This window comes from Triturus cristatus, chromosome 9 (assembly GCF_964204655.1).
Source record: "Triturus cristatus chromosome 9, aTriCri1.1, whole genome shotgun sequence".
Classification (NCBI taxonomy): Eukaryota; Metazoa; Chordata; class Amphibia; order Caudata; family Salamandridae; genus Triturus; species Triturus cristatus.
In genome coordinates this window covers 378157454-378170073 of record NC_140592.1, presented here as the reverse complement: position 1 = coordinate 378170073, position 12620 = coordinate 378157454, and the positions used below count along the sequence as shown (strand labels likewise).

Sequence of the window (12620 nt, the reverse complement as noted above, 5' to 3'; positions counted from 1 at the left end):
TTGTTTAATGTCTATTTTACCCCCCTAGCTAAATTGATTGCGCGAACTGGGATTAAATCCACCTCCTATGCTGATGATATTCAGTTACTTTTTACCTTTGAGACTCCCTCCGCTTTTGCCTTTGATCCGCTGAAATCCTATCTCAGAGACATCTCTAGTTGGATGGACTCTAATTCCCTCCGACTCAATGCTGGAAAGACAGAGATCCTGTTTTTTAACTCACCATCCCCTTTGGATTCCAATCTGTGGTGGCCAGCTGACCTGAGCCAAGCCCCCACGCCCAAAGACTCGGTGAGAAACTTGGGAGTGCGCTGGGACAATCAGCTTAGTTTTAACGCTCAGGTCCAAACAGTAGCAGCATCCTGTTTCGCAAAGATCAAGACGATTAACCGGCTTATCAACTATCTGCCGGCAGGCTGCCGTAAGACTGTGGTACATGCACTTATAACATCTCACCTTGATTACGCCAACGCACTATATCTTGGTATCACAGCAGGCCTTTGCCACAAATTACAGACTGTCCAAAATGCTGCCGCCCGGCTGGTCGAGAGAATCCCAGCCAGACAACACATCTCTCCCCTCCTCCGAAAACTACATTGGCTACCGATAGCCAAGAGATGTGTATTCAAGGCCATGACGCTGGCCTTTCGTGCTTCCAAGGGTAATGGCTCAGCCCACTTGAAAAGCACTCTGAAGCCGTACGTCAAGGCCAGGACATTACGTTCTAACTCCCTTCTTCTCCTGGAAACCCCAAGATTCAAACGTTCTCGTACTGGAGGGAAAACCTTCGAGGTCTGTGCCACTCAGTGCTGGAACAAGCTTCCGATTACTCTACGCGCATGTCAAACTGAAGTGGCATTCCGAAGGTCACTAAAGACCCACCTTTTTTCCTCATAAGGTTATCCTCTTTTTCCTACCCTCACTGTCTCCAAGTTTTACCAGCGCCGGGACGCCCCGTTGGGGCAGCTGTGCGCTTTACAAAACACACAAATAAATAAATAAATGTAGCGCATGTCACTTATTATTGGTCCCTTGTAGGCTTGAAAGTTGCACCAATGGGAAAGTGAGACTTGCAATTGTAGCCCATGGCTCGCCAAAGCCCAGAACACCCGAATGGCTCAAGTAGAGTGCCCGCCACCGGGCTTGAAGATGAGAAGTAAGATATTGTTAATTAGCAGTTGTCATTAGCATGAAAGAGAGAGTTTCCATTTGAACTTCAGGAAATTCTGCAGAAGGAAACGGAAGCCTGAAGAGGACAGTTGTCAGTTACTTGAATGCAGCTTCTGCATGTACGCTTTACTCAAGCAGTCTGGAAAGACTGCCCCAAAATGCTTTTTCTGTATCAACTTACGTGAACTTAATACAGCCATTTACTGGTTTCTCTTGTCATGCCATAACGAATTGCATTTCACGCTATGAAAAGCCGATAGAGCAGCAGAAGAGATGTGTCGAGATCTCCTCTGAAAGGTGAACGGGAATGGCCGAGAGTCAGGCCACGTGTCAGGACTCTCTCTGCCTCTCAGCCCTGTCCAACTTTTAGAAGTGATTCTGACATTTGACCGAGTATGCCCTGCTCTCCCGCCGTTCGGTCACTGGCCTGACAAGAGTGGCTGTAACCCACCCTGACGGGCTCTCGGATGGGACTGTGAGCTGTCCATAGGTTCAGCCAGTCCTTCAGAGGCAGACCTGACCTGAGTTACTCTTACGACTTCTAAAAGAGCTAAATCAACCGTCTTTACCACCTTCGTTTATCTAGCGCCTGGATACCTCGTTCAGTCCGCTGTCTGCACTATAACAAGTCACGTGTCATTCATACACCAGCAGCACTTAGGAATCATCATTCGCGCTCCAGCATCCTTTATGAAAGGCCGGTAGGATAGGAGCAAAGTCAGTCATTTGTCAGGCCCCCTAACCAGTGATTCACTCGGGCCCATACCACTGCATTGTATACTGTACATTATATTTGTACTAATTTTGAGAAAGGGAAATGCTAATGGTTTTAAATTAATACAGAAAACAGAAATTACCTATAAAGAAATTTCAGGCCTAGCTAGAAAAACCAGATCCAGCGGAGACCTCTTATGTCTAATAACTTCACTAAGTAGTGTTTTTTTCTGCACCAATTTTTCCTGCCCAATGTAGAGCTAGTACAGGCCTCCCTAAGGTGCCAAGATTCAGGTCAGGAATTTGTATTACTTCCGAGGCCTGGCTCCTTGCAAGGGAGAGCTGGGACAAACGGTGTATCATGCAGACAGGATCTGCGCGCCCCTCTGGCTGTTGGAACCCCCATTTTCTTCAAGTGTCTACTGCTTGGAGATCTTCCCAACACTCTCTCCTACCTGACAGCCTAAGAAATGGACTGCAGAAGAAAATTCCAGCTGAGGTGCCCAAGTGGGCCTCAGGGACATATTGTTCCACACAAAATCAACCCTTTTACAGCCAGGACTGTGCAGCCGCCATTTGTTATTTGGTAAAATTCCATTCCGGAAAACTTTGTTACTGTTTGAGCTTCATCCTGGGGCCAAGGGGAGACAATAATCTCGATCTGGGAAAGACACAACATCCCCAACCTCCTCACCACTGCAACCCCACTCAGATATTTTGCTGTCCCACAGACCTCCTTGGCCATGTACTGCTACTAAACCAATGGGGACTCTTGTTGTCCTGCTGCTGCAGCCGGAATACCTGAAGGCTGAGCCTGCAGAAGCCACAGCAAAGACCTGATGGGCTGCCTTCCACCGTAGATTGGCTGCACTAGTGGTTCCTTTTCGCGCCAACAGCTTTTTGAGTTCATCAAGTCTGTTTCAGCAGGAGTTCCCACAAACCATGGTTCGTTCACGAGACTCCCCTACACCAGCACAAGAAGCGTGCATTCCTTGCCACCACTTTCTCATAAAAAATGACAAAGATTGAAATCTGCATTTCCTTCATGCATGGTTCGATCAACTAGAAACCACCTAGAATTTTGTTGTGTTTGTCAACAGCATCTCACCTGCGTACTCCAGTGGTCTACCGTAGGCTGTAGCTTTTTATGGGCTTTTGTTGACTTCATGAGAAACTGATGAGAACTATATATTACTTTTTACTTAACTTTTCAGGTTTTTGCCATACCTTTCTCAATTACCTTTTTATAAGTTACCATGTTATGGTCATGAGTGCTTTCACTGGACTCCAATTGTCCTTATTAATTTCTGCAAACTCTTCCGTGCCCCCCCCCCTCACACCCCAATGATCTCTTCACTTGTCCCACCCCTGGCCCTTCACCAGCAACTTATCGGTTGCTGGTGTGCGGTGGGTACTGGAAAGCTATGGAGTGAATACTTCAGAAAAGTCCACGGCTCTTCCCTTCTTTTACTGCCTTCTTGTCCCTGAGACTAATGGTAGCAAGGGTAGAGCCGGGTATTATAGGGCAAACCAGAAATCGCAGATGCTACCACTACCACTACATCTCCTAGTTGACACCTTCTGCCCCGTGCAGTAGCTCTGGCAATGTTAAGTCTCTGACCTCGGCACTACAATTGGCCAGTGAAAGTGCATTTCAGGTAGGCCTTCTTCCCTGCTGCTCCCTTTGCAGCTCTTTTAGGTTAATAGTAGCAGGGCTCGGCTAAAGTTATAAAACCCTTCTGCAAGTCTCCCCCTCTGCCAGTTACAGGGCCCAAGGCCACTTAGCGGGCACGGCCTCAGAGGACTTTCAGGCTAGGCCCCGAGACACTGACTGACCATAGGCAGAACTCAGGACACTGAGATGTCCTTTCCATTTGTGAAAAGTTAGTTTCTGCACACAACATCTTCTGTGTGGTATATTTAATCTTTCTGCTGTTAAACTGCTTATATTACACACTTTTCGTGCATCGGTGATATGGATACAACATCACTCGATAAAAAAGATAACCTGCCTTTACCACCAGCAAATGCAAAAATGGCTATATTTCTATCCGCGCATCGGGCGGGTCTTATCCCAGTTTTTCAGGGTTCACCTTTTAAACGAACACCTTGACCGCAAGAACAGGCTCTCCTCACTAAGAGAGAGCTAGGGCCAGGCATACTCACTCGTCACTGAGGGGGCACACTGCCACTGTGGCCGGGATCCCATCAGGCTCAGCTGGCACGAAGGGCAGGGGAGCCCCACAGCTCTCAGCGTGGATTTTGGAAAGGACCACACGAGCACTGAGTGTGCACAAAACCCCAAATGTTCACTGTGCACAAGACCCCGTGGCTCTGAGCGTGCATTAATGACAGGGCCTCGCTGCAAAAGGAGACCTACCATATTACGCGTGCACAGGTCTCCGCGACATTGGGATGGTTAATTACAAGCCCCTTAAGCCGCCAACGCGTCACGTTGCGTGACGCACTGGCAGCCCAACCTGCTGCGTGATCTTTACAAGCGCGCTTAAAGCCATCCTGCATGGCTTTACGTGTGCTTGTAGCAAGCGTAAAGCCACCCTGTGTGGATTAACGTGTGCTTGTAAATATCGCCCCTTTTCACGCAACACTTTGTGTGTTAGGGGCGTGACATGGGTGTTGCTGTAGGTGGTCCCACGCAACAACCATGTCCACAGATGCATTTCCAGATTTACGAGCAATCATAAACCTGAAAATGCATCAGAATGCTACGCCACCCAAGGTGTGGCGTAGCGAGGCGCAACGAGGAGAAATGTTTTCATTTCTCCTCATTTTTTTCCTCTTTCAATGCGTCCTGCATTCTACTGCACGCATTGGAAGAGGAATCACCTCAATTGATTGTTATTGTGCAGAAAGGTGCCCCTTCCTGCACAAAAACAATCTCTCCACGATGCAGGCATCCTTGCAGCATGGCGCAAGGGTGCCTGCACCAGTGCAGGGAAAAGCACACAGATGCGACATATTGTTGGAAATATGTCGCATCCCTGTGCTTCCAAACTAACTAGCGTGGCACAGCAAATTGAATTGCGGCACCGTGCTGCGTTATTTTCTCGAAATAGGGCCCTAAGTGTGCACAGGATCCCAAGTTACTGATTCTATCTTGCACAAAGGAACAAGGACACAGAGTGGTCACCGTGGATGTGACTCCATAGCGCTTACTGTTCACCAAATCTCAAAAAGCTGCGGGCCTCATTTATGTTTTTTTTTTGCCACAGGCCAGCACAACAGGCCCTCCTGCTACGCTGCCCTACGGCAAAAGAAATGGGCAGGAATGTGCCGTATCTTGTAGGTACAGCGCATTCTTGTCCTTTTCTCCTGCGCCGGCACACAATGGGCTGCCGTGCACCAAAGCAGGCACCTTAGCACCATGATGCAAGGGTGACTGCGTTGCGGGGATGATTATTTTTGTGCATGAAGGGAAACCTTCCTGCACAAAACAATCACAAGAGGCTTTTTCCTCTTTCTATGTATGCTGGGGAGGCGTACGTTTTTGGCGCTGCCTCAGACTTATGATTTCTCGTAAATCTGGGGCAGTGTCAAAAAGCCATGGATGTTGCTGGGAACGCCCCCAGCAACACCCATGGAGCGTCCCTTTCATGCAGTTTTCTGCGTGAAAGGGGCACATATTTATAAGGCCATGACATTTACTTGGCCTAATTAATAGGCCAGTGGCACATTGCGTTACCGAAACATCAAAAAAGTGGGTTCCGGTGGTGCAAAACTGCCTGAGCATGCAATGCCCCAGGCAGTAAGCTTGCACTTGTAGCGGCATAGGCGCTGGAAGAAGGGGTGCTGGGTTGCTGTGGGGGCTGCACGTGGTGAAGTTCAGAAGACGGTTGAGCAAAAAACATTTCAATAAATGTTGTTAGGCTATGTCTTATCTCAAATTGCTATTTATACTTTTAACATGTATGTAGATTGCTGTTTACTTTCCTTTATCTGACTGCAAAGTTTGGGAACTTTGTAAATGAACCATCTGATAGTCTTGCTAGTGTGGAAGGAAAAACTGTAGGATGTCAGGTTTTTTTGTAACACACATTTAAATACCCATAAATTAACTTTAAAAACAAAATTTAAAATATATCCGCTAGGAAAGCACAAATGAAGCTCATTTTTTGTAATTCTGAAGTGTGATGGAAAAAGATTTTAACAGGATCAAAACAAATCAAGAAACTTTACTTGGTGAAGTACAAATGATAGATATTCACTGAAACCTAATTTCCATTCATTGTCGTTAGTGGCTTATATAGCGCTACCAGTAAAACTGTATGTCAGGGCAAATTTTGTCAACATTTCTGTAAATGACAGTGCGCTACCACTCTGTGCTTTAGTACTATATTTGCAATAGTAAGCTGCAAAATGCACCCCTGGATACATACCACACCTTTACCACTCTCCTGCTGAATGGGCATGGCTCAATTGCTACACTTGTCTTGTTCATTGTGTAAACCTTGGATTTTTCACAATCTTTGTGAAGTCAGGTATGCAGGGCACGAGTCGGGGGTACACGCAGGTGGACGGCATCCCCCCACTTTTTTCACAGGGTGGACGCCGTCCACCCTGCCAAGAGGTTGGGCCCCTCTAAAAAAAGATGCTGAATTCGTCCTGGTGTAATTTACAAACACCAGGACACTTTCAGCAGCGCCTGCACGTTGTTATCTGCTTTTGATCTGCAACAACGTGCAGGCGGGGATGGGGCTCTCTTATTTCGGACTCCTGCTGGGCCCATAACAAAGGCCGAATCTCAGGGGTCATCAGGCCTCCTTCTTTTGGAGTCTCCTGGCTGGCAGCAGTCAGGAGCGTCACACCTGATGCAAATGCAGCAGAGGGGAAACAAAGGCTCACACCTTAGCACTTCACACATACTTAACCCCTTCGCCGCGGCAGGAATTCCGCCGCGGCGCTGGGGGGGTTTGGGGGTAGTTGCGGTGGCGCTGTGCTCGTGACGGAACCACTCCGTCACAAGGCACGGGTGAGCTGTGCTCATGACGGAGTGGTTCCGTCACGTCTCCGCCCACTGCGCTAATCGCCCGCACAGGTGGGGAATTAGCGCCACGTGGGCGGAGCGGCCGCCAACGGCCGCAGCATGACGGAACCACTCCGTCATGAGCACAGCGCACCCGTGGCTCATGACGGAGTGGTTCCGTCATGAGCACGGAATGGGTTAAGAGGCAGCTTTTCACTTTGTTCAGGCTCTGTTTAGGAGATATGCATGCACTGTAAGAACGTCAGATGTGTTGATCTTTCCTAGTATTTGCACAAAATAAATAGCATTTATATAGCGCTTACTACCCCTGAGGAGGCGTTGTAATAATTTAAATATCACCATTTCTTTTAAAGCACTATGGCTACAGAAAGTTTAACGCTGACAAAAGGTAACATTGTTTTATGTGTAGCATACAAAAGTGTGAATCTTCTGCCTAAATCAGGAGGGTTTGCAAGTATACTCGAAATGTGCTCAAATGTACTCCTAATACACCTGCTAAACATATATGTGAGGGCTTAAGATCTGATGTCACTTCTTGTGATGCCAGCTCCTGTGATGCCACTTGCATACCGATTAACTAGGTTAGTCCCCCCACTTCTTGTTTTAGGACTTGTGCCCTGCAGGTATGTAACATCAATTGCACCAGCCCCACTCTGAAAATTGTTCCAGCAACATTGTGTAGCGGGCCCGCCACACAGAACACTGAGCGGTCAAACCTGAACTTGCAACGAGCGAACGCGGTGGAAAAGGCTGAAAGCCTCGTAGAGCGTCCACCGTGCACGAGCCCTGACTCTGTCGCCCTGACTGCACTGCGGACCGACTCTCCTAAAGGACAACAGTTCTCAATAATATGCGCGCGACAGGGGCAAAATCCCATCACCGAAGCCCTCATTCGGGTGGTGCGATAAATGCGGGTTTAACGCCCTTGGAGGTAGGAGAGGGCACTCAGCAGGTACGGAATTTCCGCGTTCTCTGAATTAGGGGGTATAATAATCACTCGGACTGGACCGCGCAGCACCGAAGTGCACACCCGACAGAGTGGTGCAGTCAGTGTTCACTGGGGCACGGTTAAGTGGGAAGTTGCTCCAAGCCATGCGTGCCGCCTGCAGTGAGTGGCCCCTTGCACTGTGAGACTTGCGGGCCCTTACTTCTACCTGGGGAATCAAACCGCCCTGTACCAGCATGGCGACTGTCCGACGAATTCAGGCTGGCAGCCCTGACGTGGCTTCAGTCCACTTGACAGCAGCGTCAGCGAGGGGGTAGAAAGCCTCCTAGACCAAGCGCACCAAAGAGCACTAACCCTAGCTTTTGGGGATTCTGACATTCTGCAAGAAAAAAGCTTGGATGAAACCAAGCATGAATTTGGAGGCAACATTTCACCCGTAGTGCACGAGCTAGCCAGTGCCCGCCGCACCACTTATCGACCTGACCGTGAATAAACCACTGACGTCTCGTGTCCAGGCGTCTGCAGCTTAGTGACCAGCGCCAGGCGTAACGCGCTGCGCTCCTAGCGGCAGGGGATGGAAGCGACCAGCCTCTGTGCGCGGTGTTTATTCAGAGTGCCTGTCTCCCGGCCAATATGCCCGGACATTTCTAGACGTGTTAAGTGGGTTTCTTCCAAAGATATAGTCTTTGCCATTTTTAAATGAACGGGATGGGCTGCCAAATTAAGCATAAAGACTTTTAAAAGCAAACGGGCGCAAAGCACTGTTGTTATTGGGGTGTGGAGAAATGAAACATAGTGTTGTCCTGCTGTCACTAGGGACACCATATAATAAACATATTTGGAGCACTAGTTATAACTCGCGACCACGTCTACCATAATGCACTACGCAGCTAATTGATAGCACAGGGACGTAAGCGTGTTGACGCGGGTGATGCGCAGATAACAACAGACAGACAAATGTCAAGTAGGTTTGCGGTGGAAAATCTGTCAAAGCGGCACTGTCGACCAATCAGAAGCACTCAGTCGATCCGGAATAGCATGCAATCCCTCATGCAGAACATCAGGCGCGAAGAAAGGGGCCCCATGCCATGCCAGTACTCACGGCTCCTTTGTTGGCATGGCAGGTCCCCGCCTGGCCGCAGCTGCTGCACTGTGCAGCAGAATGTACCAGCTAACCTTTCCTCTGGAAGTCATCCGGCAAGGGCTCCTCTCAAAAGTCCGCACTGCCGAGGGAAGCGGGAGGGGAGACATAGCCCGGGATGCCTGGGCAGGAGGAGTGATGTCAGCGGTAGCGCTCCTCCCTGCGTCCAGCAGCAGCAGCAGCGGAGACCTGCCGTGACCTGCCACACAGCTTGGCACTCCTGGGAACCCCGTGCCTCTGCGCAATGCAGAGTGTTTGTCCTGCGCAGAGCCACGCACAATTCGGACCATTTCTCCATCGCTCTCAAACATATGCAGAAGCGCACAGAGTTTATGCACCAAAAAACGCAAATAAGCGGCAGTTCCGCTTCTGATCATTACACCACCCCAGGATTAATTGCAAATTTGAGTCACAAATGTCTGACAGAATTCTTTTGTTCTGTATGCAGCATTGATTGATTGATTTATTATTAACTGTTCGATTATTTAAAATCATTACAGTAAAAAAAGCTAAAATTGAAACCCACCCCCTTGCCCGTCCACCCGTGCCACCCCCCTCCCCAGCCCTCCTGTGAACTTTAAAAACACCGTTTCCGACAGTCAATCTTGCATTGCAAGGTCCCTTTTGCCATTAGTCCGGGAGCTTAATTATGTTGCGGCAATGTTCCAGTCAAAGCACGTGGAGTGGCGGGCAAGCTCTTCTTTGCCCATCGATGTCATGGAAGCACCTTGTTAGCCCGTTAATCAGTCTCTGAGTTTGAAGAGCTTGTGGAAAATCATTTATGCACTTGCGTCTAAAGCCTGTCCGATCTGGTGAATTAATTTTGCCGCTCTTGCGAGGTTGTGGGTTTTTATTTCCGAGAAGCACCAATCTGATGCCTCCTTGCATGTTCTAATGCCAAGGTCTCTTAAAATGGGACGAAGCAGCCTTTGTCGTTAACTGGTCAATTTGGGCCAGCAACATAAGTGGAGCCAGGATTTCCTTTGATAGTTGCATAGGCGGCAAGAGACGGCTCTGTCTGCTCGCGCCCATGCTGGATTAAAGTCCGCAGTTCTCAGGGCCGTTAGCCTCATAAAAAGGATTTTCCTGCAGGCCTTGGCCCCTAATGCTTCCCTTAGGTATGGTTGAGCTTTTCCCATGGTGTAAGATTCCTCCAATACCTTTGTGAGGCTAATATGGGGAAGTGCGGTTAAATCCTTTTCATACGAAATAGAGCGGACCTGCCGTCTCATGATGTTTGACCAGGCATTGTGCGGGATGTCTGTTAGGGACAGACTATTAGGTTCGATGTTTAGGGTCTCTATTGCTTTGCCCAGCTTGGTGTACCAGGGGGGAGTCCTCTTCTCTGAAGATTGTTAACAGGTGATGTTTGGGAGAGTTATACGGTGCTTTAAGAACTCTAATATAATACTTAATTAGATCCCCCTGGAGGGCCAGTTCAGGTCTGCCGAGCCCTAGTTCCAACCGTAACCTGGTATTCCTTGCATACCTGGGTACTTGCAGCACGATCTTGTGGGCTTTGACCTGCGCTGCTGCTATGTGTTTGTCTAAGGCCCCTGGAAATGCCAAATGACCGTAGTTGATGGCCGGAACTAGTTTTGCCCTAAGGACCTTCAACATGGGGTCTGCTGTAGGGCTGGTCAAGCGTTGACTTAGGCGTCTCATTGATAGAATTACACTGTTGGTTTTGGCAGTTAAGTGTTTTATATGAGTTGCCGGAGTTGCCCTCTCGTGTAGCCAAACCCCAAGATAATTATAGGCTGTGGTGGTCCCAATTTGGTGATCTCCCAAATTCGACATTGCTTGTTTTTTGTGGGGGTATCTGCCGAATATCATTATCTTTGTTTTACCTTGGTTAACTGTCAGGTAATATCACTTATTATATTTCCCCAGCTCTTTTAATGCTCTTTGGAGGCCCACCCTTGTGTGATCCATCACTACGGTGTCATGTGCATATTGAAGAATTGCCAGTCTAGCCGGGCCCAGTGTCAGTGGAACTAGACTTGCCTCTTTCAGAGCTCCCCCCATGTGTGTATTGTTTATTAAAAGGAGCTTCAACCAACCTAATATCACCGGAGGAAATGGGTTTGTCATGTAGTTTGGGTTAGTAGTGGTATTGTAAGGGTAGATCAGAGGTTGTCTGGATTCACAACCCTACAATAATATTATTGGCTTTTGGAGACCAAATAAAGCACAACCCCAAAAAGAAAATAGTGCATCAACGTCTCCAGACCCACAAGGTTGCATTAGAGGTATGTATGTAGTACACAGGAATGTGGAATCGTTTGCGCTGTAAGGCATAACAACTCTTTTTATCAAACGGGAACATACTTATTGAACAAGTATAATTAGTAGAATATAGAAAATATATAGCTATTTTACGACAAGGTTTATAAGATAAGTGTGTTTTACTGTTAGTAAGGATGTTTTCGTTTTAGACCTGGCATTAGCCAAGACCATTTCATTTTACTAAAACTATATGTATACTATAATTACGTATATTATAGGAGCTTTCAGCCAGCCCTCTTAATCAATTGGTCTGTCATTGTGTCATTCACATTTTTCTGTCTCACACTACAGCTGGCATTGTGGGACAATGGGTCAGCCTACTTCAGCCATTGGCTAATGACACTGAGTGACAGCATTCTGCCCATTCACAAGGAGCACATCACACACAAAGTGGATCCCTTCAGTGCTAGAGCCTCCTATGTGACTATGTGCTTTTTAAGACAATGTTGTTTTTTTTTGCATTTAGCGAATGTTGTTCTTTTTGGATCAACTAGAGCCAGAGAACTTCCAAAACTATATTCTTGTAAACAAATGACAAAATAAAACAAGCTTTGTCAAAGACAAAGAACTAATAGCCAACTACAGAGATATTGGCTTTGATGATACTTAATTATGTTGCTGTTTTGGAATGTTGACTTCCTGTGACTTTCAAAAGTTTTGGCAACTGTTGTTTACAGTTCAGGATTAATGGGATGCTCTGATCAATTACTGATATCCCTAATTTGCGACTACTTAAGGTTACTACTGTAGGTAGAAGTGAAAAGGGCTTTTTTGGATGGCCACTAACTTTAGCACTTCTAACTAATCAATCTTTAATGGGTTTACTCTCAACAAATGTGATCCTCTCTAATTTTTGGCAATCCTTGTGAAGATTGGAATAGTGGGTGCAAAGTTATGGAGGAGAGTCTTAAAGGTCCATTTTTTCTCATGAGAACTGTTGTAGGTAGTCACAAACATCATTGCATTTTCAACATCATCTTATAGTTTTGGTGTTTGATTTGAAATGCTCTAATTTTTGTTCAAACACCAATGTGATACATGCAAATGAATGCAACTACAAAAAATATGTTCGTTACCATCAATATGTGGGTTTTGAAATGAGTGTGCCTACTCTTTGTTCCTGTTTGCTTGTGCCCCATACTTAGGCAGTGGCGGCTGGCATGTCCCGAGGGTGGTAGGGCGGGTGGGACATACACATATTATTTTAATTAAAGGCACTTAACTGCGAGTGCGACGTCCTCCTCAATGGTCTTCTCTCCTCAAGGCAGGCAGTCTGGCTCCAAACTCCCTTCACCAATGCTAGTGCTGCTTTCACCAGCATGAGAGCAGTGCTAGGATTGGTGGAAGCGGCCTCA

At 47.4% G+C, this 12620-nt stretch overlaps 1 protein-coding gene across 1 annotated transcript in view; it reads right to left on the bottom strand.

The window, feature by feature from the left end:
* LOC146797990 (E3 SUMO-protein ligase ZBED1-like) overlaps positions 1–9122 on the bottom strand; it is a 43153-nt gene extending 34031 nt beyond the window's left edge. The window contains exon 1 of the mRNA XM_085625219.1: positions 8938–9122. The gene's annotated coding sequence lies outside the window, so the exon portion shown is untranslated. The remainder of the gene's footprint in view (positions 1–8937) is intronic.
* Between the last annotated feature and the right edge of the window lie 3498 nt (positions 9123–12620).